Source organism: Tachyglossus aculeatus, chromosome 14, assembly GCF_015852505.1.
Source record: "Tachyglossus aculeatus isolate mTacAcu1 chromosome 14, mTacAcu1.pri, whole genome shotgun sequence".
Classification (NCBI taxonomy): Eukaryota; Metazoa; Chordata; class Mammalia; order Monotremata; family Tachyglossidae; genus Tachyglossus; species Tachyglossus aculeatus.
In genome coordinates, this window is record NC_052079.1 from 24,830,444 (window position 1) to 24,854,997 (window position 24,554).

The following is a 24,554-nucleotide window of genomic DNA, read 5'->3' on the forward strand; positions in this document are numbered from 1 at the left end:
ATTTTGAAGAGGACTGACACATAACTGAGGAATTTAAACGGGACATAGAAATGCTGAAATGTAAAAGGGCAATATGGAAAAATGAAGGCACTTTTTGAAGGGTTGGGCATAGGCTTGTGCAGAGGGGAATTATTTCTATCCCAGCCATGGTTCATTTCAACCACCTGCAGATGTTTCCCTAATCATTTTTCCACTGTCTAAAATTACTCCCTATGCTAAGGTATAATCATGATCATTTTTATTATCATTATATTTATAAAGCACTTACATGGTGCCAGGACTTATACTAAGCACTTGGCGGGTATAGATACACTTAGAGCAGTGGGCTTACAGTGTAAGCCAGAGAGGACAGAAGCGTAGACTATTAAAATAATCAGGAAAATTAGTAGTAATAATAATAATAATGATGGCATTTGTTAAGCACTTACTATGTGCAAAGCACTGTTCTGAGCACTGGGGTGGAAACAAGGTAATCAGGTTGTCCCATGTGGGTCTCACAGTCTTCATCCCCATTTTGCAGATGAGGTAACTGAGTCTCAGAGAAGTGAAGTGACTTGCCCAAGGTCACACAGCAGACCTGTGACAGCATCGGGATTCTAACCCATGACCTCTGACTCCCAAGCCCGGGCTCTTTCCACTGAGCCACAGAGGGAGCAGTTCTAAGGCTCCTCACTTCTCCCAGCAAGTAGTCCTTGAGTTCTTGGGAAAGCAGACAGGCAGGCAGACTTCTCTGCATCAGGGAGTGGGGACAGTGAGGCTGGACTAGCCATTGGGCCACTTCACACAGGACCCGGATCTTGAAGCATAAAGGAGATTGCAGGCAATTGAGTTCCAGCTCCTGGCCACTCTGCAGGGGGCTGGGCTTCCCAGGTGGAAGAAGGAGGAAGGTTGGTTTGGGTATTTGTAGCACCATCAGGGGCACTTTAAGGAGAAGATTAACTTGCCCAATCTTCAAGAGGCTGTTTGGTGCATTGCTGCATGCTGAGCATGCCTTGCTGCAGTGGGTGGAGACAGTTCATCATCAGGAAAACTATTTCCAGAAGCATCTGGACACTGGAAAAATGGAAGAAAGCAATGAGAACAGAAGAGAAAGGTTAGTGTGCTGCTGATGACGAGAAGCAGCATGGCTTAGTGGAAAGAGCCTGGCTTGTGAGTCAGAGGTCATGGGTTCTAATCCTGGCTCTGCCATTTATCAGCTGTGTGACTTTGGGCAAGTCACTTAACTTCTCTGTGTCTCAGTTACCTCATCTGTAAAATGGGGATTTAGACTGTGAGCCCCACGTGGGTCAGCCTGATTACCTTTTATCCACCCCGGAGCTTAGAACAGTGCTTGCCATACAGTAAGTACTTATAAAGTACCAACATTATTATTATTATTATTATTATTATTATTATGATCAGGGTTTCTGCATGTTGTGGAGAAGAATGGGTAACCGGTGGAGGAGATGTAGATAGATGTAGGCAAAAGGATGCTTTAGAAAAATGATCTGGACAGCAAAATGAAGTGTGGACTGGAGAGGGGAGAGGCTGAAGGCAGGATAGTCTGAGGAGGCTGTTGCCGCAGTCACAACTCTCATTCATTCATATTTATTGAGTGCTTACTGTGTGCCAAGCACTGTACTCTATGCTTGGAAAAGTACAATATAACAATAAACAGTGACATTCCCTGCTCACAACGAGCTTACAGTCTAGAGGCCGGGAGGCAAAACTGAACATCATTTAATGGGGCAGGGATACAAGTGAATTAGGTTGTACACAGTCCCTGTCCCACATGGGACTCACAGTCTAAGTAAGAGGGAGAACAGGAGAATAATAATAATAATAATAATAATAATAATAATAATAATAATAATAATAATGGCACTTATTAAGCGCTTACTATGTGCAAAGCACTGTTCTAAGCACTGGGGAGGTTACAAGGTGATCAGGTTGTCACCTTGGGGAGCTCACAGTCTTAATCCCCATTTTCCAGATGAGGTAACTGAGGCCCAGAGAAGTTAAGTGACTTGCCCAAAGTCACACAGCTGTTAAGTGGTGGAGCCAGGATTTGAACCCATGCCCTCTGACTCCAAAGCCAGTGCTCTTTCCATTGATCCACGCTGCTTTTCTGAGGTATGGAGAAGTTAAGTGACTTGCCCAAGTTCAAAGAAGACAAGTGGCAGGTCTGGGATTAGAATTTAGGTCCTCTGACTCCTAGGACTGGGCTCTTTCCACTAGACCACACTGCTTCTCCAACTGAATAACTCGACAACTGAATGTGATGTTCCATTCATTCATTCATTCAGTTGTATTTATTGAGCACTTACTGTGTGCACAGCACTGTACTAAGTGCTTGGAAAGCACAATTCAGCAACAAATAGAGGCAATCCTTGTCCAACAATGGGCTCACAGTTTAGAAGGGAGGAAACAGACATCAAAACAAGTAAGCAGGCATTAATAGCATCAATATAAATAAATAGAATTGTAGTTGTATACATATCATTAATAAAATAAATAGAATTATAGATATGTGCACATATGCACAAAAGTGCTGTGAAGCAGGGAGGGGGGTAGAGTAGAGGGAGTGAGTGGGGGCATTGGGAAGGGGAGGGGGGGCGGAGGAAAAGGGGAGCTTAGTCTGGGAAGGCCTCCTGGAGAAGGTGAGCTTTCAGTAGGGCTTTGAAGGGGGGAAGTATGCTAGTTTGGTGGATTTGAGAAGGGAAGGCATTCCAGGCCAGAGGTAGGATGTGGGCCAGGGGTCGATGGCAGGACAGGCAAGAACTAGGCATAGTGAGAAGGTTAGTACCAGAGGATTGGAGTGTGCAGTCTGGGAAGTAGAAGGAGAGAAGGGAGGTGAGGTAGGAGAGGGCAAGGTGATGGAGAGCTTTGAAGCCAAGAGTGAGGAGTTTTTGCTTGATAGGGAGGTTGATAGGCAAACACTGGAGATAATAATGATAATAATAATAATAATAATAATAATAATAATAATAACAATAATAATGGAATTTATTAAGTGCTTACTATGTGCAAAGCACTGTTCTAAGTGCTGGGGAGGTTACAAGGTGATCAGGTTGTCCCCCAGGGGGGCTCACAGTCATAATCCTAAGGAGGGGGGTGACATGCCCAGAGCATTACTGTAGAAAGATAATCCGGGCAGCAGAGTGAACTATAGACTGAACTTGGGAGAGACAGGGGGTTGGGAGATCAGAAAGGATGCTGATGCAGTGATCCAGTCGGGATATGATAAGTGACTGTACTAACGTGGTAGTGATTTGGAGGGGGAAGGAGGGACTGATTCTGGAAATGTTGTGAAGAAAGAACCAACAGAACTTGGTGACTATTTCAGTTTGAAATAGAGAAAAGAGTAAAGTATAATGCCAAGGTTGAAGGCTTGAAAGATGGGGAAGTTGGTGGTGCTGTCTCTAGAGATGGGAAAGTAACTGTATTTGAAAGTAGAGTGGAAGGAGTCATTGAAGAGTGAGTGGTTGAAGGTGGTGATCAAGGAGGGAAGAAGAAGGGGGGCCAGGTTTTTTATGAAGTGAGAGGGTGTGGGTTTATTGGCAAAGGTGTAAGGGGTAGATTGGGAAAACCTTTGCAAAATCTCCTAGAGGCAACTGGGAAGGATGTGAGAAGGGGACGTGATGGGTAAGAGGGAACTGAGATGTGAGGGGAGATTTTGAGGGGTTCACATATGATCACATCAATTTTGTCAAAGAAGTAAACGCCTCATGGGCAGGGAACTTGTCTACTGACTCTGATATATTGTACTTTTCCATGCCCTTAGTACAGTCCTCTGCATACAATAAGCACTCAATAAATATGATTGATTGATTGAAGTAGATGGCAAGATGGCAGGTCAAGAGTAGTTGGTGTGGGCAGTGGACATGAGGGTCAATAAGGGGGAAGAAGTAGTATGGCTGGGCAGAAGAGGGAACAGAATTAAAGCAGATGGGAATGAATTTGAGCTGGACAGTGCCAGCCTCATGCCTGAATTCCACCAACAGCACAAGAACATGAGAAGAGGAAGTGTACTGTGGCAGTGATCAAGGCCTGGAGATTCACCATGCCAGATAAGAGGAGTTCAGTGGAGTTTTGTGGAGAGGGTGAAGTTGCAGTAATGGATTGGCTCATTAAGAGAGGGAAGAGGAGGAGAGGGGTCTGATGGTCTGGGATGAGTGGTGAGGGTCAAGACATCAAAGGTCTCTAATGGGGCAGAGGATATTTTTGTGGGAAGAAGGTGTTTAGGAGAGAATTCATTCGGTCATATTTACTGAGCAGTTACTGTATGAAGATTACAATACTAAGCACTTGGGAAAGTACAATATGACAATAAACAGACACATTCCCTGTCCACAGCGAGCTTACAGTGTAGAAGGGGAGACAGATGTTAATATAAATAAATAAATTACAGGTATGTACATAAGCACTGTGGGGCTGGGAGGAGGGATAAATAAAGGAGCAAGTCAGGGTGTCACAGAAGGGAGTGTGAAAAATGGAAAGGAGGGTTTAGTCAGGAAAGGCCTCTTGGAGGAGGTGTGAGCTCAATAAGACTTTTAGGGTAGGGAGAGTGTCTGTCAGATAAGAGGCAGAAGGTGGGTGCGGGGTTGGAGGTACATTGATGAGGTACATTGAGAAGGTTAGCATTAGAGGAGTGAAGTGTGGGGGCTGGGTTGGAGTAGGAGAATAATGAGGTGAGGTAGGAGGGGGCAAGGTGATGGAGTGCTTTAAAGCTAATGGTGAGGAGTTTTTGTTTGATATGGAAGTGTTTGGGCAATCACTCAAGTTTCTTGAGGAGAGGGAAAACATATCTTGAACATTTTTGTAGAAAAATGAGGACGTTGTGGTCAGCGAATGAGATTTCAGAGTTGGTGAGGTTGTGGATAAGAAGTGTGGCTTAGTGGAAAGAACACAGGCTTGGGATTCAGAGGACATGGGTTCTAATCCCAGCTCCTCCACTTGTCTGCTGTGTGACCTTGGGCAAGTCACTTAACTTCTCTGAGCCTCAGTTGCCTCATCTGTAAAATGGGGATTAAAGCTGTGAGCCCCACTTGGGACAACCTGATTACCTTGTATCTACCCCTAGTGCTTAGAACATTGTTTGGCACATAGTAAGTGCTTAACAAATACCATTATTATTATTATTAGATAATGAAAATAAGCGTGTGCCCAAGTTGGCGATTGGGTGAGGGGAGATGGAGTAGGAGGTCAGCAGAGTTGAGAAGTGACAGGAAATGGGCAGGAGGCCATCAGGAAAAGCCAAATTGATATTGAAGTCCCTGGGGATCAGTGTTGAGGGGAGGAGGAAATACTGGAGGTGAGACAGGCATTGGAAACTCTCAGAAAATTGGAGGTGGGTCATGGCGAGGTATATATTAGCAAATTGTAATTGAAGTTGGTAGTAAAGGCAGAAGATATGGGGTTTGGAGGAAACAAAAATCCTCATATTGTCACCTAAAGTCTCCCCAAGACTTTCCTTAACTATAGACAACACTACTTATCCTCCCTGTTTTGCAAGCACATTTCCTAGGCATTATCCTCGAATCATCTCTCTCATTCAAGTCGCATATTCAGTCTGTCATCAAATCCTGTTGGTTTAAGCTTCATAACATCTCAGAATTCATCCCTTCCTCTCCAAACTTCTACCACATTGATCCAAGCACTTATCATATCGTGCTTTGACAAATATCAGCCTTGTCTCTGACCTCTCTGCCTCCTGTCTCTCCCTTCTCCAATCCATATTTCACTCAGCTGCCCAGATCATTTTTAGAAAATAATGTTCACTCCACATCTCCCCACTCTTTGATATGCCAGTGGTGGCCTATCCATTTTCACATCAAACATAAACTCCTTACACAATCAATCAGCTCTTCCACTCCCATCTTACCTTGTTGATCTCCTGCTTCAACCCAACCCACAATCTTCACTCCTCTAATGCTAATCTACTCACTATACCTCGATCTCATCTTTCTCACTGCTGACTCTTTGTACATGTCTTCCCTCTGGCCTGGAACTCTCTCCCCATTCATAGCCAACAGACCATCACTTTCTCCACCCTAAAGCCCTCATAAAATCACATCTCCTTCAAGAGGCCTTTCCTGACTAAGCCTCCTCTTCCCACATTTGCCTTCCTTTCTGCTTTAGTTCCCCTATTTTAACTCCTTCTAAGATACCTATGCACTTGGGTCTCTACCCCTTAAGCAGTTTGATTTTCACCCCACCCCAACAGAACTTATATCCATATCCACTTGTAATTCATTTTAATGCCTGTCTCTCGCTCTTTGTTGTAAGCTCCTTGTGGGCAGGGATTTGTTTACCTACTCTGACATACTGTACTCATCCAAAACTTAATACAGTGATCTGCTTACAATAAACAGTCAATGAATACCATTGACTGATTGATTGATTGAAGAAAAAGAGGATGGAAAGGGCAAGATGGTGGAGAAAACTGCATTTGCTCTTCCATTTGGATCTGTACCCTTTACTAACCCCACCCTCAGCCCCACAGCACTTATGTACATATCCATAATTTGTTTTAATATCTGTCTCCCCTTCTAGATGATAAGCTCCTTGTGGACAGGGAACATGTCTACCAAATCTGTTATATTGTAATAATAATAATAGTTGTATTTGTTAAGTGCTTACTATGTACCAAGCACTGTTCTAAGCACTGGGGTAGATACAAGGTAATCAGGGTGTCCCCCGTGGGGCTCACAGTCTTAATCCCAATTTTACAGTTGAGGTAACTGAGGCACAGAGAAGTTAAGTGACTTGCCCAAAGTCACACAGCTGACAAATGAAATAGCTGCGATTAGAACCTACAACATCTGACTCCCAAGCCCGTGCTCTTTCCACTAAACCATGCTGCTTCTCAGTCTCCCAACCTCTTAGTACAGTGCTCTGCACACAGTAAGTGTTCAACAAATATGACTGACTGATTGTGAGGAAGGCTGCAAGAAGCTGGCTAACTTCTTTTTTCCCAGTAAGTCTGGTGGAGTGGGAGATAATGACTGGCTGGGAATATGGTGCTGTTCTGGGACAGTTGGGGTTCAGTGATGGTGAGGAAGAGCAAACCATCAATCAAGCAAGCCATCAATTGCATTCATTTAGCACTTACTGTGTGCAGAACACTGTACTAAGAGTTTGGGAGAGAGAAATGTCTGGGTGAGGAATAGGCCATCCCCTTCACTCTACTTCCATGGCCTCTAGTTGGTGGCCCTGCCTAGTGGTTAGGAAGGGAACTCCTGGCTGTGGTGACTGGAGGAGGGGATCTCTGGACTGGTCTAAGACTTGGGCCCTGGTAGTGTACTGGGGGAGCATGCAGAGAAGGCAGGCAGATCATTCATGGGTGTCACTTGCAAAATGCTGTCTGCCTCTCCTGCCCTTCCACTTATTTCGTGTACTTGGGGAAATTCCTGAGTCTATTTTTTGTGGGTTATATAGTACTGGTGTTGATTCACTGTTCTTCACTGTGGTGTTTATTTTCATGCAGGAAAAGTTGATCCAAATTATTATGCACTGACACTTGGGAAAATTAGTCCCCTGTACAGTACCTCACACACAGAGCTTTAGGGCCGTTTTCTTTAAATGCAGATCCAACTAGAAACAGCAGCTCTTAGGAACAAGTATTGATTTTTGAAAAGTTATCGTTTGGATACCTAAAGAGAAAACTCAAAGAACAATTATTTGTAACCTGTTCCTTCCCTCTCCCTGGCCTGCATCGCTTGTCCCTAATGAACTGGCTATGAAGTTTATTTATAAAATTCAAACAATCAGGTGTGAACTCCCTAAAATCTCCCCTGCTCCTTTCCTGTCCCTCCCTTCACCTGGCCCTTCCTCAGCTCTCCCATCTCTCCTGGCTCCACCACTTGTTTGCTGTATGACCTTGGGCAAGTCACTTCACTTCTCTGTGCCTCAGTTACCTCATCTGTAAAATGGGTATTTGAGATTGTGAGCCCCATGTGGGAGAGGTACTGTGTCCAACCTGATTTGCTTGTATCCACCCCAGCACTTAGTACAGTGCCTGGCACATAGTAAGTGCTTAAATACCCAATTTATTATTATTATCATTATTATTATTAATAGGAGACCTCCTGCCTCCTCTCAAAATCTATCCCTTCTATCTGCACTTCTAACCCTATCCCTTCTCACTTTATCAAAACCCTTGCTGCTTCCCTCCTTCCCTCTCTTACTGCCATCTTCAACTGTTCACTCCAGTAGCTTCTTCATCACTGCTTTCAAACATGCTCATGTTTCTCCTATCCTAAAGAAACCCTCCTTTGACTCCATGGCTCTCTCCAGTTATCTCCCCATCTCCTTCCTACCATCCCTCTCTGAACACCTTGAGCAAGTTGTCTACACCCTTTGCCTCCAAAACTTCTCCTTCAATTCTTTCCTTGACCTTCTCCAATCTGGCTTCCATCTCTTCACTCCACAAAAACTGCCCTCTCAAAGGCCACCAATGATCTCCTTCTTGCCAAATCCAACAGGGTCTTCTCTTTCCTATTCCTCCAAGACCTCTCAGCTGCCTCAACACTGTGGACGACTCCTTCTCCTTAAAACCTTATGCAGGCCTTCGCTAATTAAGCCCTCATTTCCTCTTTTCCCTCTCTCTTCTGTGTTACTCTGATTTGCTCCCTTTATTCACCCCATCCTCGGCCCCACAGCACTTATGCACATATCCATTATTTTTATTTTTTATTATTTATTATTTATTTATTTATTTATTTATTTGTTTATTTATTTATTTATATTAATGTCTGTCTCCCCTTCTAGACTTGTTGTGGGCAGGAGATGTGTCTACCAACTCTGTTGTGTTGTATGCTCCCACGTGCTTAGTAAAGTGCTCTGCACACAGTAATAAATCAATAAATGTGATTGATTGATTGATTGACTGGCACTGTCCTCTTTCATTCTTCTTCCATCCCTCTGGATGCTCATTCTCAGTCTCTTTCTCAGGCTTCTCTTCTACCTCCCACCCTTTAACTGAGGGAGTTCTTCAAAGCTCAGTTCTGGGTCCCCTTCTATTCTCCGTCTACATTCACTCCCTCATTCTGTCAGAGAGCTTATTTGCTTCCACATCTTTAACTATGTGGATGATTCCCAAAGCGACATCACCAGTCCTGACCTCATTCCTCTGCAGTCTCACATTTCCTAATGACTCCTACTTGAATCTCTACTTGGATGTTCTATGGCACCTCAAACTTAACAGGTCTAAAACAGATCCCAAAACTCGCCCTCCTCTTGATTTTGCCATTACAGTAGATCCACCACCTTCTCTGTCTCACAAACCTGTAATCTTGGCATTTTCTTCGATTCATCTCTCTCATTCAACCCACATATTGAATATGTCACCAAATCCTGACAACCTTCCCAACATCTCTAAAATCCACTGTGGTCTAGTGAATAGAGCATGGATCTGGGAGTCAGAAGGACTTGGGTTCTAATCCCAGCATCATCACTTGTCTGCTATGTGAACTTGGGCAAGTCACTTCATTTCTCTTTGCCTCAGTTACCTAATCTGTATTTGGGGAATAAGACTGTGGGACATGGACCATGCCCAACCCAATTACTTTGGAAGTGGTTTTTCAACTTTTTCTTCAAAAAGTTCAGTGTAGCAGGCTAAACCCTCCTGAAGATTTATGCACTGCTTATAATGCCTCTCTCCACCAGGATTTTCTTCTCGATCATTTCTAATAATTAATCCACTCTCTTGAAAATTGTTGCAAAACGTTTTAACCCCTAGCAGTGGTAGGGTGGTGATCCACTGTGGTGCATTGCCTGTGAGACGCAGTATGGCTGAGTGGAAAGAGCACGGGCTTGGGAGTCAGAGGATGTGGGTTCTATTCCAGCTCCACTACCTATCTGCTTGTGTGACTTTGGGCAAGCCACTTAACTTCTTTGTGCCTCAGTTACCTCATCTGTAAAATGGAGATTAAGACTGTGAGCCCCACATGGTGTCCGATGATTAACTTGTCATTATCCCAGAGTTTAGAACAGTTCTTGGCACATAGTAAGTGCTTAACAAATACCATAATTATTACTATTATTATGGTTCTGAACCCAAGGACATCTATCATGCTCAGGTTTTCCAGTCACTCAAAGAAACTTGAGTCTCAACATTTAGTACACAATACAGTTTTAGGGAATTATTATCATTATTGTTATCATTATTATCATCTTCATTCATTATCACTGTCATTACTGTATTTGCTAAGCAATTACTTTGTGTCAAGCACTGTTCTAAGCGCTGGGGTAAATACAAGTTAATCGGGTTGGACACAGTTCCTGTCCCATTACATTCTTAGAAGGAGGGAAAACAGATATTTAATCCCCATTCCACAGTTGATGAAAATGAGGCACAAAGAGGTTAAAAGACTTGCCTAAGTTCATACAGCAAGCAATTGGCAAAACCAGGATTGGAACCCAGGTTCTCTGACTCTCGGGCCTGTGCCCTTTCCACTAGGCCATGCTGCTTTTCCAATACACCCAGTCGAAAGCACACAACAAACACACACACACACACGCATACGCACACGCACACACACACGAGAAATATGTGTGCATGCAGGAGTTCCTGCCTATCATCATTAATAATAATAATAATAATGATAATAATGATGATATTTGTTAAGCGTTTACTATGTGCCCAGCACTGGGGTTGATACAAGCAAATCAGGTTGGACACAGTCCCTCTCCCACGTGGGGCTCACAAACTCAAATACCCATTCTCATCTGTAAAATTGAGATTGTAACTGAGGCACAGAGAAGTTAAGTGACTTACCCAAAGTCACACAGCTGACAAGTAGCAGAGGCAGCCCAACATAACTTCAGGCCATGCTTAGAGAAGCAGCATGGTAGTCAGAATGAAATCAACAATAAGATGCAGTATGGCCTAGTGTATAAACCACAGGCCTGGGAATCAGAAGGACTGGGTTCTAATCCCAACTCTGACACTTGTCTGCTGTGTGACCTTGGTCAAGTAACTTCACTTCTATGTGCCTCAATTACCTCATCTGTAAAGTGGAGATTAAGACTGTGAGTCCAACATGGGACATGGACTGTATCCAACCTACTTTACTTGTTTCTACCCCAGTGCTTTAGTAGCATGCCTGGCACATAGTAAGTGCTTAAGAGATACCCTTAAAAACAAACAAGAAAAAACACCTAGGCAAACCTAAGCAGTAACGATTCTTGGAGGAATAACACATATATCATTGTGAAGGGCAGTAAAACACTGTGAGTAACAGTATAGTAGCAGTAGAAATAGTATAGTAGTAGGGGTAGTATTTATTAAGCACTTATTATATGGAAAACACTGAACTAAGTGCTGGGAAAGAAATACATGGACGAGGTGGAGACACAATCCCTGGCCCCCAAGCCATTGGAGACCCACTACGAGATATTGAAGAACCCCCAGGCCGAGACTGCAGTTGCTCTGGACTAGGGCATGAAGTAATAACAATCTAGGAATGAGAAGGTGAAGGAGAAGCTGGCAACAGATAAGTGAGGAAAGATGAACAAAATTGCCAGAGACAAAAGCAGTGACAAACACAAAATAGGCAGCAGGGTTTCAGGCACCTCATGGCTCAGATCACCAATCATGGAAGCCACAGGTGTTGCCAGAGAGGTGACCTATTCAATGTTCTAATAGTTGTTAAAGCCTTACATGGTTGCTTGCTGGTCAGGTCTTTCCAGAATTAGAGCAGGGGCTGATGGGAGCCCCAGTGACCTGGGAGCACTACAGTGGTCATGTCCAAGGGAAACAGCAAATAGCTCTTGAGGCTGCTGGAAGCCAATGCTGCTATTGCCGGGTGTGACAGAAATGGTGAAACTGGGATTTTATGCAATATTTCCCAGATGACTAATTTTCTTCCAACCCTCTGTTTTACCCTGGGGGCCCTGGGTTCCTTCATGGAAGCTTTCTCAGACAGAGTTCAATTTCTCCATAGCAGAGGTGTGTCCATGTGGTCAGGTAGAGAAAAGGGAGGAGGCAAATGGGCAGAAGTAGGAAGAAAGAGCAGGAATGGGCAAGAAGAGCACTCCTGTGCATTCGTTCATTCATTCAATTCAATCGCATTCATTGAGTGCTTACTGTGTGGAGAGCATGGAACTTAGCGCTTGGGAGAGTACAATTAAAAAATATAACAGACACATTCCCTGCCCACAGTGAGCTTGCAGTCAAGACGGGGAGACAGACATTAATATAAATAAATAAATTACAGACATGGACATAAGAAATATGGGGCTGAGAGGGTGGATAATTAAAGGGAGAAAGTCAGAGTGATGCAGAAGGGAGTGGGAGAAGAGGAAAGGAGGGAAGTCAGGGAAGGCCTCTTGGAGGAGATGTGCCTTCAATAAGGCTTTGAAGAGAGCCAGAGTAATTGTCCGTAGGATTTGAGGAGGGAGGGTGTTCCAGGCCAGAGGCAGGATGTGGGCGAGGGGTTAGAGGCGAGATAGATGAGATCAAGGAACAGAGAGAAGGTTAGCATTAGAAGAGCGAAGTGTGTGGGCTGGGTTTTAATAAGAGAATAATGAGGTGAGGTAGAAGCGGGCAAGGTGATTGAGTGCTTTGAAGCCAATGGTGAGGAGTTTTTGTTTGATGTGGAGGTGGATGGGCAACCACAGGAGTTTGTTGAGGAGTGGGGAAACATGTTCTGAATGTCTTTTGTAGAAAAATGATCCAGGCAGTAGAGTGAAGTATAGACTGGAGTGGGAAGAGACAGGAACCTGGGAGATCAGCAAGGAGGCTGATCGAGGCGGGACAGGATAAGTGCTTGGATTAATGTGGTAACAGTTTGGATGAAGAAGAAAGGGTAGATTTTAGTGATGCTGTGAAGGTGGAACAGACAGGATTTAGTGATGGATTAAATATGTGGGTTGAATGAGAGAGAGGAGTCAAGGGTAATGCAAAGATTACAGGCTTGTGAGACAGGAAGGATGGTGATGCCATCTAGAAGGAGTGGGTGGAAAGAGCTGGAGTAGGAGGTAAGAGCTAGAGTGGGCAGGAAGTGCAGGAGTGAGAATGAAGAGCAGGAGTGGGTGGCAACTACAGGAGTGGTTCCATGACAGTTTGGCGGATATACTCTAGGAAATCTTAATCAGGCTAAATCTTTCAAGATGATCCCATAAAGGGGCACTTTGTAGCACCTCGTGAGCTGCCCTTTACAAACTTGACATTTTGAAGTCTTTGGATTTTTAGGGTAGGGGATGGCGTAAGGGAAAAAGAAAGAGAGACTTTGTGCCCAAAGGCATATGACACAATCAAGTTACATCCCAGGTCCCAGACCAAAGGAAAATATTTCAACTCCACCATTCATAGCAGTCTTGGAGCCTAAGTGGGAGAGAATCTGGGAGGAAGAGCAAAGTCTGCAATGAATTTGAAGTGGGGTCCCTGTCTCGCTCCAGAGGAAAAATGGAGGTGGAGAAAGGAAGGGGACAAGTGGAAAAGAGAACTAGCATATACTTAAAGTATGCCCTTCTCCCATTTTCAGTTTTTTAGGAATTAATAGGAAGCTCACCTACTTAATTGATATAAATTGAAGTAGCCCTTTTTTTGGATATTAATAATGGTATTTGTTCATTCATTCAGTTGTATTTATTGAGTGTTCACTGTGCGCAGAGCACTGTACTAAGCACTTGGGAAGTACAAGTCGGCAACATATAAAGACGGACCCTACCCAACAATGGGCTCACAGTCTAGAAGGGGGAGACAGACAACAAAACAAAACAAGGAGACAGGTGTCAAGTCATCAGAATAAATAGAACTAAAGCTATATGCACATCATTAACAAAATAAATAGAATAGTAAATATGTACAAGTAAAATAGAGTAATAAAGCTGTACAAATATATACAAGTGCTGTGGGGGGGGGGAAGGAGGTAGGGCAGAGGTGGGGAGGTGGGGAGGAGGAGAGGAAAGAGGGAAAAGGTAACCAGGTTGTCCCATTTGGGGCTCACAGTCTTAATCCCCATTTTACAGATGAGGTAACTGAGGCACAGAGAAGTGAAGTGATTTGCCCAAAGTCAAACAGCTGACAAGTGGCCGAGCTGGGATTAGAACCCACGACCTCTGACTTCCAAGTCCATGATTTTTCCATGCTGTTTATTATTTTAATCATCCACTATCAGGAGAAGCAGTGTGGTGTAGTAGATAGAGCATGGGCCTGGGAGTCAGAAGCTCATGGGTTCTAATCCTGGGTCCTCCACTTGTCTGCTGTGTGACCTTGGGCAAGTCACTTCACCTCTCTGGGCCTCAGTTACCTCATCTGTAAAATGGGATTGAGACTGAGAGCCCCATGTGGGACATTCATTCATTCATTCAATCATATTTATTGAGCACTTACCATGTGCAGAGCACTGTACTAAGCGCTTGGGAAATACGAGTCGGCAACATATAGGGACAGAGACTGTGCCCAACCTGATTTGTTTGTATCCACCCCAACGCTTAGTACGGTGCCTGGCTCATAGTAAGTGCTTAGCAAATTCAACAATATTATTATTTGACATATTTTAAGGCAACTTTGGCTTCTACAAATAGAATTTTTCCCTTTAAGCCCTCGATTGTCACCCCACCCTCAGTTCTACAGCACTTATGAATATATCTGGAATTCATTTTATTGTCTGTCATGCCCTCTAGAGTGTAAACTAGAGGGGGGAGGGAACCTATTTGCCAAATCTGTTGTATTGTACTCTCCCAAACAATTAGTACAGTACTCTGTACCCAGTTAACACTCAATACATGTCATTGATTTTTATGGAACTCAGAGACTACTTTATCAATTGTCTTGTTACCATGAGGAAACTATGGCACAAAGTTGAGTGACTTGCTCCTTTCTCACTACACCCCAGGTACCAGTCCCATTCTCACCCCCACCCACCAAGCTTTGCCAAACTAAAACTTTCATCTGGCAGCTGGAGAGAATCTGGATGTGAGTGAAACACTGCCCCTCCACAGGAGCATGCCATTTCCCATGATTAAGGACTTTCCCTGTCCTTACAGAACCCTGATTCAAAAAAAGTTAACTTTGAACATGGACAACTTGATTTGAATCCCAGAAGTCTCAAAAAACAAAAGCAAAAAAACCTTCAAAATAATTTCCAAGAAGTTTTTTTTTGAGGGAATTTCTTAATAGATACATTCTGTGTCCTCCAAAACCTAAATTTGCAGAAATTGTCAAAGCATCAATACAATCATAAAAGGAATATTCAAATAAAAACAAAATATATAGGGAAAACCAGCCCTCCCCGTCCCCTCCCCCTCAAATCCTTCCTTTAGGGGGTTGATTTCCTTATGCAGAAGTTCCTCCTCCTCCACCTTGGGGTTCTATATTTTGTGTTAAAGGATACCCTGTCCAAGTATTCAATTGTGTTCCTTCTCAGTGATAACCCAGATTACCAGATTTCCTACCAATGGTTGTGTCATGTTCTGGAAGAAGTCTTGGAAGCTGAAATTCCTCTAGGAAACCCTCAAAACAACAGCATTTCCAGAATATCTAATGTGTGTACAGCATTCACTGCATAAGGTGCTGCGAGAAAAATGCAAGCATTATATTTAGACACTGGAATCTCACGAACAATTTCCTTCCCTCAGTCCCCCACACATTCCCCCCACACTCTTGAAAAACCAACTCTGACTGACCTCCAGGCGGGGGGAGCCACCCTGGTAGGGGTCATCAGGAAGCATGGGGATTGCATTGCCTTCAGCCCCCATTGCTCATCCCCTACCCACCTTCCTCCTTTCCCAGTGCCCTTTTCCCCCAGCTGCATCTCACACAGAACATTTTAAAATGCTTAAATTTTTTTGAATGAAATTTGTTATAGTGCTTACTTTGTGTCAGGCACTGTACTCAACGCTGAGGTAGATATAAATAAATCAAGTTGGACAAGCCCTTAATATACTTAAGATATATTCTTTTCCATGTAGCTGAGGGTGTTACTCCTCTCATTCTCATTTTCATGCTAATGTTTTCTCTAGAATTCTTGAGAGAATTCTTTCCTGAAGTTTATTCCCACCAAGCAGCAAAGGTTTTTTTGATCCTTCTGTTGCCTCTCCCCTAGAAGCAGTAATTTTTAGAAATGGCCATGGAGAATTCCACAGCTGCTGGTAAATTAATTTACTCCCTAGGGGTTTTAAAGTTGTGTGTGTGCATTTTGGGGGGAGCGGGGAGTGGGGATTTTGATTCCAGATGGCCAAACTGTGTGCAGTTGTGATCCAGTAGAATCCTTTGTGTCTCATTCCTCCCCCTTCATGTCCCCAAAACCCACATAGCAGCACGTGGGGATTAGGAATAGGGATTAGGAACCTGACTCAGTCAGTTACATTTATTGAGTGCTTCCTCTGTTCAGGGCACTATACTAAACACTTGCGCTAAGACCCATCCCCAGTGAGCCAAGGGCAAAATTCTTTTGGAATTTAACAGCTCTGATGAAGAATCCAAGCTTCCAAAATGATTCCATTTTGTGGCACAGCCATGGGTAAATATTATTTTACCCAGTGTTTCCTTGTACATACATTGACAGTTCTCTTCAAATGGTGGCACAGTGAAGCAACATGGTATAGTGGATAGAGCATGGGGTTGGGAGTCAGAAGGTCATTGGTTCTACTCCCGGCTCTGCTACTTGTCTGCTGTGTGATGTTGGGCAAGTCACTTAACTTCTCTGGGCCTCAGTTACCTTACCTGTAAAATGGGGTTTGAGTTTGTGAGCCCCATGTGGAACAGGGACTGTGTTTAACCTGATTTTCTTGTATCAACCTCAGCACTTAGTACAGTGTCTGGCACATAGTAAACAGCAAATACCCTGATTATTATTATTATTATTGGTGAATGTGGTCCATCGAAGGGGAGGATCAGAGTGGAAACAGGCCATGACTTGGTTTATCGAGGGTGTGTGGTGGGGGTGGGTATGGGGGTGATGGGGGAAGGAAATTGTTCATATCAGTCAATCAATCATATCATATTTATTGAGTGCTTACTGTGTGCAGAGCACTTTACTAAGCGCTTAATCAATCAATCAATCAGTGGTATTTATTGAGCACATACTTAATGCACAGCACTGTATTAAATACTTGGGAGAGTACAACAGAGTTAGTATACACATTCCCTACCCAACCGGGCGCAGACAGACATTAAAATAAATGATATAAATGGGGACATTCATACTGATTAAGTAGGACAGCTTCCTATCAAGTGATTCCTAAAAAAATAGAAAACGGGAGAAGAGCATAATTTGTCTTTTGTAAATTCTCTTCTCCACCTGTCCCCTCAGCCTTGTTTTTCCACCTCCATCTTGCCCCTTGAGTGAAAGTCTCCTCCAGGGTGCTGGCCCAGCTCACAAAGAATACAAACCTTGGGTGCATCAGGATTTTGTCATATGACTGCAGAAGGCAGGGAGCAGTCCAGGGAGCAGGCACTATGGTGGTTGTCGATTGTGTCACATGACAGGGGAGAGGGAGATGGCACCATTTTGGATTGTAGTTAAAGACCTCAGGATTGGTAGAATTGAGGGGATGCCCAGACAACCTTGTAAGCCAAGCAAACACCTCTTATGTAGACCAAAAGCAGCACTGCAGGAGTGGATAGGAAGGGCGGACAACAGCAGAAATGCAGAACAGTGAAGCAGGTGGACATTTAAGGGGACATTCCACTTTGTTCTTCCCGTCTGAGAGGAGCTAGGTTAATATATAAGGCTCAGTCCCCATCAAACAAACATGGACTCATCCAGATTCTGATCCCAGCAGGGAGGTGCTGAAGTTAAGATGAGAGAAAGGGGTGGAACAGAAGTTGCTGCCCACCCCACACGTATGAAATTGAGGCTTTCCAGAGCATGTGAACACAAATACAGTCTCCTGCGACAAAACTTTGGTTTGCATTCGACACAATGAGCTTTCTGTTGAGATTGCTGTATCTTTTCACTGTAGGAATTTAGCTACCCCTTGCTTTGCTGCAAAATGATATTCTGTTTTTCCAAGGAAGACCAGAATTGGAAATGTAATTGAGTACAGTTCGTTCATTTACCCATTCATTCAATCGCATTTATTGAGCACTTACTGTATGCAGAGTACTGTACTAAGTGCTTGGGAGAGTTCAATAATGCAATAAACAGCAATAAAATAATACATTCCCTGCCCACAATGAGCGTTCAGTCTAATGTAGGGGAGATAGGCAGTCATATAAACAAATAAATTACAGATATGTTCATAAGTGCTCTGGGTCTGGGAGGTGGTAAGAACAGAGGGAGCAAGTCAGTGTGACGCAGAAAGGAGTGGGAGAAGAGGAAAGGGGGGCTTAGCTAGGGAAGGCCTCTTGCAGGAAAACTGCCTTCAATAAGGCTTTGAAGACAAGGGGAATAATTGTAGGATTTGAGGAGGGAGGACATTCCAGGACAGAGGCAGGATGTGGGTGAGGGGTCGGCAGCCTTCCTCCTGCCTGGAACTCCCTCCCAGTTCAAATCCACCAGGCCACAGCTCTCCCCAACTCCAAAGCCCTTCTGAAATCATGTCTCTTCCAGGAGGCCTTCCCCAATTCATTTTTCTTCTCCCAGGTCACTTCTCCCCAACAACCACCTCAGAACTTCTGCACCAACTCCAAACATAAGCCCTCAAATCCAGCTATGATGCTTCTGCACATATACATACCCCAGTGTTCTAAGCACTTATTCCTCTACCTAAGCATTTTTACTTTTACTTCTTCTATCCATAAATTATTTTTTGTCTCTCTCCCTGTTTAGACTCTAAGCACTGTGAGTGCAGGGTTTGTGTCTTCTAACTCCATTTTGTTCTCCCAAGCACTTAGTACAGTTCTGTGCATACAGCAGGCCTGCTCACCCATACAGTGGGAAAGGAGGAAAGGGTGGAAACTGCCCCTCCAATCCCTGGGACAGCTTGGCCTCTTCACGCTCTCTTGGTTGGCTGAGCTATAGGGGAACTCCAAGCTACTTACTCACCTGACTCTTAACAAACACTACAGGAACGTTGGCTAGCCCTTAGGTAAGATGACCAGTTTGAATGCAGAGTCACAGCTGCAGAAACCAGATAGAGTCAAAAAGAAGGGTGAGAAAGAAGGGAATCAATAAATCAGTGGTATTTATTGAGCACTTACTGGGTGAAGAGCACTGTACTAAGCCTTTTGAGAGAGTACAGAACAACTTGAAGAAGCCTTCAAGGGGCTTCTTGCAATCTAGGGAAAGAAAATAAACGGTGGGAATGGAATGAAAGGGAAAAGAGGCAAAGAGAAAGGAGAGATAGAGAGGGGAAATTGGAAGAGAGAGAGAGAGGGTTAGGGAAGGAGAGGAGTGAAAGGAATAATAATTATGGTATTTTGTTAAGTGCTTACTATATGCCAAGCACTGTACTAAGCTCTTGAGGCACATTCAGGAGAGGGGCACTGGGAATACAGTAGTCACTATTCAACAATTTCATCATTCCACCAAGATCAGAATTTATTGTTGGATTTCCCTGGCTGACATTTTACAAGTCATCATCATCATCAATAACAGCATTTCTTTAGCTTTTACTGTGAACAGAGCTTTGTACCAGTAGATGGGGAACTTATAATTAAAATGACAGATAGGGACCCTATCCTGGAAGGGCTGAATGTCCATATCCTACTGGAAAGAACACAGGCCTGGGGGTCAGAGGTCCTACATTCTGTTCCCACACCTGCCTGCTTTGTGACTTTGGGCAACTCATGTTACTTCTCTGTACCTCATCTCTGAATCTCCTCATCTGTAAAAAAGGGGATCAAATACCTGTTTTCCTTCCCTCTTAGACTCTGAACTACATATTGGGCTGACCTGCATGTACTGTATTTACCCCAGTGTTTAGTACAGAGTGTGGCACATAGTACTAATACAAATACTATTATGATTAATGATGTCGTGAAAGCAGTCACAGTTTCAGTCACTTTGTAGAGCAGAGCCTTAAGAAGTTGAGGATGACTGAGAAGGGCCACAGAAACCATGCCCCTGCTCTCGGCCAGCTATTGTACATTGGGTTACCCACAAGGGTCCATCATCATTTATGGGAAAACTCATCTGATCAGGGCAAGATGGTAACCCAGGACAGTGTGGCTCAGTTGTTAGAGGGGGAACAACTCTAGTCAGTTCCAAGGCTCCAAGCAGCCCTAATTAGATACACCCTAGAAAGCCCACAGAGAGCATTAGGACAGGAATAAACCAGAAATCAGGTGGGCCAAAAAGGATTTTGAAGAACACCTCACAAGAGAGGCCAAAACAAATTGTAAAGAGTCTCTAGATATGTCAAAAGCTGGAAAACAGCCAAGGAACTAGTAGGAACAGTTGATGGCTGTGGTTTCAAAGGTGGGTTTGGTATGAAAAGAGGCTATCCTCCAAACTAGCTCTCTTCCTCCCTTCAAAGCCCTACTGAGAGCTCACCTCCTCCAGGAGGCCTTCCCAGACTGAGCCCCCTTTTTCCTCTCCTCCTCCCCATCACCCCCCCACCTTACCTCTTTCCCCTCCCCACAGCACTTGTATATATTTGTACAGATTTATTTCTCTATTTTACTTTGTACATACTTACTACTCTATTTTATTAATGATGTGCATATAGCTATAATTCTATTTACTCTGACGGTTTTGACACCTGTCTACATGTTTTGTTTTGTTGTCGGTCTCCCCCTTCTAGACTGTGAGCCCGTTGTTGTGTCGGTACTGTCTCTATATGTTGCCGACTTGTACTTCTCAAGTGATGTGTGCTCTGCACACAGTAAGTGCTCAATAAATACGATTGAATGAATGAATGAATGAATGAATGGGAGCAGTGGTGAGTGTAAGTTTAAACCTAAGCAGTAGGAACTGTGGCCTGTCAGGTCATGTGCCTCAAAGAAGACATATAGTTTTTACCAAGGGGATTTTCCCAATTTCTCTGACTGAAAGTAGTATAGCATGGGAAATCTATCAGGCTTGCTGCCTTGCTGTTTATCTGAAGGTTTTGGCCACATCTTCTCTATTGCTCTTGCCCCTTTCCTCTCTTGGTTGCTCTGCAGTCATTCATTCATTCATTCATTCAATCATATTTATTGAGCGCTTACTGTGTGCAGAGCACTGTACTAAATGCATGAAAAGTACAATACAGCAATAAAGAGAGACAATTCCGGCTTACAATGAGCTCACAGTCTAGAAGGGAGCTCACAGTCGTTCTGGCATCTTGCTCCCTCCCACCCCCCCTTGCATTCCTGTCCAATTCTAAAATTTCTGTAAAGGTACTAAGCTTTTTAAGCTATTTAAGACTTAAACTGCACTTCTAAGGTATGGTTATGGCCCCACCCAGGAAAATCAACAGTTGGAATTGGCATAAATGAATAAATATATAAGTAAAAGAGATGATAATAATAATGATGGCATTTGTTAAGTGCTTACTATGTGCCAAGAACCAATCTAAGTGCTGGGGGGAATACAAGGTGATCAGGTTGTCCCACATGGGGCTCACAGTTTTAATCCCCATTTTACAGATGAGGTAACTGAGGCCCAGAGAATTGAAGTGATTTGCCCAAAGTCACACAGCTGACAAGTGGTGGAGGCAGGATTAGAACCTATGACCTCTGGCTCCCTAGCTCCCAACACTCTTTCCACTGAGCCATCCTGCTTCTCAAAATAAATGATGGTATTTGTTAAGCACCTACTATGTGCCGAGCACTGTTCTAACTGCTAGGGTAGATATAAGGTAATCAGGTTGTCCCACGTGGGGCTCACAGTCATAATTCCCATTTTACAGATGAGGAAACTGAGGCACAGGGAAGTTAAGTGGCTTGCCCAAGGTCACACAGCAGACAAGTGGCAGAGACTGGATTAGAACCCACACCCTCTGACTCCCAAGCTCATGCTCTTTCCACTAAGCCACGCTGCTTCTCCCAAGGGATGATAAGGTTTGGGGTACTGATAATTAGTAGTGTAGCAATAATAATTGAAATCTGTTAAATGCTTACTATGTGCCAAACACATGGATACAAGATATTTAGGCCAGATACAGTTCTTTATCCACATGGGACTCACAGTCTAATTAGGAGGGAGAATAGGTATTGAATCCCCATTTTACAGGTGAAGTAATTACGGCACAGAGAAGTGTAGTAAGGTCACACAGCAAGCAATTGGAAGAGCAGGGATTAGAAGCCAGGTCCTTCTGACTCCCAGTCCTGTGAACTTTTCACTAGGCCACACTGTATATTGTGCTCTCCCAAGTGCTTTGTACAGTACTCTGCACAAAGTAAGGACTCAATAAATTTCGTTAATGAGGATGATGATGATGATAATGGTGAATGGTGGACTATTTCCTAGAGTCTTCCTTCTGTGTGTTCACTACCATTATAGAGGAATTTACCATGGTGGCCAATATTTCTTTAAGTTTGCGTCTTTCTCATTGGACTCTAAGACCCTTGTGGACAGGGATCATGTACACTAATTCTACTGTACTTTTCCAAACATTTATGGCAGGGATTTGAACAGCACATGTGTTCAATAAATATTGGTTGACAGAAGTATTTAGGTGAAAAGGGCATATTCATTTTTTAATTGGGGGGATACAGTACTGATCACATTGTGCCATTGATTATTATAGTGAAGTGCTAATGCATTGTAGGTACTTAGAAGAATTAGACATAATTCCTTTCTTATGTGTTTTGAATATCGAAAATAACTCAACCTGTGCAGAAAAACCTATAAAATACTATTGTTGCAGATCTCTTAGAATTAACCCTCTGTTTTGTATAGGTCTAGAAGGTAACTTTCATTCTCAGGGAGGGGGAATCTCATTTTGCAGAATGATCTCCCAAGGTTTGTAATGTTACACACTATCATATCTGCCTATGGAGAATTCAAATCTATCTCAAAAACAATGGAGCGATTCTTTTTAAATCTTATTGCGGTACAATCACGAGGGACCAGATAAGGTGAATGAAAAAGCCAATTCAAATACAGCATCATGTTTCTCCTTTAACGTTTCCTGTTTTGCCAACCTCTCTTTGTAGCAGGCAAGTTTCAACGGATCTTTCACATGTCAAAATAACTTCTAAACCCTGCAAGCTTTATTTACCTTGAATCATATATCTAGAGGCTTAGCAAAATCCTTGACACTGTAGCAGCTAAACCCGTCTGAACCAGAGTTTAATCTGTGAGGGATACACCTATGGGGAGAACCCAGAAAAATCCAGGGGCCTTCTGTGGAAAACCACATTCTGGTCATGTTGTGTGGACCAGATTCACAGGCAGGAGTGGGGGCAAGATTGTTTCTGAGATCAGGGACCATAACCACATTCTTCCTGCCACACCAATGCAGGAGGAAGGACTTCAGGATGAGGATAGAGTCTAGTAGTATTCTCTCCCTTGTCCATTGTAAGTGCTCCAGCTCTGCTCCTCCTGGGGTGTTTAGCATTCCAACACAATTTTGGAAAAAAATTTCTACCGTACAGGCTAAAAACATCATGAGGAGTCAGATTTTGCAATATAATAATTAATAACAGTGGTATTTGTTAAGGACTTATGATGGACCAAGCACTGTATTATTATTATTATTTTTGTGGTATTTATTAAGTACTTACTATGTGCCACGCACTGTACTAAACGCTGGGGTGGATACAAGGGAATCAGGTTGGACATGGTCCCTGTCCCACATGGGGCTCAGTCTCAATCCCCATTTTACAAATGAGGTAACTGAGGCCCAGAGAAGTGAAGTGACTTGCCCAAAGTCACACAACAGTCAAGTGGTGGAGCCGGGATTAGAACCTATGACCTTCGGACTCCCAGGCCCAGGGTGTAGCCACTATGCCATACTAAGCAATAGTGCAATATATGCAGATAGGACATAGTCCTTATCTTGCTTGGTTTCACAGTGTAAGGGAGAGAAAGAAATTAAATACAGATAAGGAAACTGAGGCACTGAGAAGATAAGTGGCTTCTCCAAGGTCACACAGCAGTCAAGAGGATGATCTGGGATTAGAATTCAGGCCTTATGACTCCCAGGCACATGTTTTTTCCACTAGACCATGCTGTTTGTGAGTTCTGGTCTTTCCAAAGCCTTAACATCTAACTTCCTGAGCAGCTTCATCAGCTCAATGACTCTCCTCAATATCACACAGCAGAAATGGTTATCAAAAATAAAGTTGTGGAATGGCTTACCAGCGATGAGGAACTCTTCATCGCAACCTGGTGTCTCTGGGCAGGACACGTGTGGAGAAGGGGTGATAGTAGGGTAAGCAAGTAGCTGCTGTATGAAAGGAGTCATAACCGAGCAGTACGAGTTGTCCTTCAGTTCAGAGATAATGCTACCATTGGGGAGACCGTGTCCATGGATGGGAGGGTCTATTAGGAAGTCTCTAACCCAGTTGCAGGCTTTGTTCGTGGAGATAAAGTTGTGCACATTTTCTGGCCCATGCCACTCAGGCAAGCATTGCTCAGATACTCATGGCTAAGCAGGGGATGAAGCAGCAGCAGCACAAGACTGGGCTGGTTTCTCAACTCTGGAGCCCTGAGGCTTTCTTCCCAGAAGCAAGGCCACCCTGGTCCCACACTCTCAGAGCTCCCAGCAGCCCACTCTCTGGCAGCAGCAGCAGCAGCCCAAGGACCTTA